The sequence below is a fragment of the Papio anubis genome, chromosome X, assembly GCF_008728515.1.
Source record: "Papio anubis isolate 15944 chromosome X, Panubis1.0, whole genome shotgun sequence".
Classification (NCBI taxonomy): domain Eukaryota; kingdom Metazoa; phylum Chordata; class Mammalia; order Primates; family Cercopithecidae; genus Papio; species Papio anubis.
The window spans coordinates 103,332,089-103,333,156 of record NC_044996.1 but is presented as its reverse complement, the minus strand read 5'-3'; the positions used below and the strand labels follow the sequence as shown (position 1 = coordinate 103,333,156).

General features: G+C 40.2%; 1 non-coding gene across 1 annotated transcript; it reads right to left on the bottom strand.

Moving 5' to 3' along the window:
* Window positions 1-215: 215 nt before the first annotated feature.
* On the bottom strand, window positions 216-322 carry LOC116272328. Its single transcript, XR_004181028.1, has one exon. It is a non-coding gene; the product is annotated as a U6 spliceosomal RNA (small nuclear RNA).
* Window positions 323-1,068: the final 746 nt, after the last annotated feature.

Below are 1,068 nucleotides of genomic sequence, written 5' to 3'. Positions count from 1 at the left end.
GCCTATGTCCTGAATGATATTGCCTAGGTTTTCTTCTGGGGTTTTTATGGTTTTAGGTCTTACATTTAAGTCTTTAATCCATCTTGAGTTAATTTTTGTATCAGGTGTAAGGAAGGGGTCCAGTTTCAGTTTTCTGCATATGGCTAGCCAGTTTTCCCAACACCATTTATTAAATAGGGAATCCTTTCCCCATTGCTTATTTTTGTCAGGTTTGTAAAAATATGGAACACTTCACAAATTTGTGTGTCGTCCTTGTGCAGGGGCCATACTAATCTTCTCTGTATCTTTCCAATTCTAGTATATGTGCTGCTGAAGCAAGCACAGATCCTCTTTTTTTCTTGCTATTTGAAATATTATTGCCATGAGCACTCATACCCATACAAATATTCTTATACATTTCTCCAATTATTTTCTGCATATAAATGTTTAAAACTGAGATTAATACATCAAAAAGCTCCTTGTAGGCCTTTGCGTTCATACCGCTTACCGTATTGCCCTCCAGAAAGGTGGTGCCCCCGTCTCCTGTAAGACAGTTCTGGCTTTACCACACTCTTCCCCTGAGCCTGCAATGACTTTTTATGCCAATAGAACAAGATAACAATTTCTGAGGATGGCGTTTGATCCATGATCTACAACGTGACCCCAAACCTCCTTTTCAATTTTGTTTTTATCTCAGAGGCAGTATTCACAGTGGTTAGGAACACATCTTTGGAAGAGGCTACTTGGCATTGAATCCTGAATCTACTGCTTTATAGATGAGTATTCCTACAAAAGTGACTGAGTCTCTCCCTGCCTTGATTTCCTTATCTCTAGGGGATGTGGTTCCATTAAAATTTGCGAGGGAGCTCATTTTTAGTTGTCAAATTTTCTTATGATTAAACATTGTGAGTATTATTTAAAAAGTCTTATAAATGTGAGTGGTTTGCCATCATCAGATGCCATGAGGACAATGAATCTGAGAGGCATGGAGGAGGCTGGCAGAGCAGCTTGGACAGAGGTGCTTAGGGTTGGGGAGGAGAGATGGCGAGGGCTGAGATGGTGGTGGTGAAAATGGCAAGGGAAAAGGAA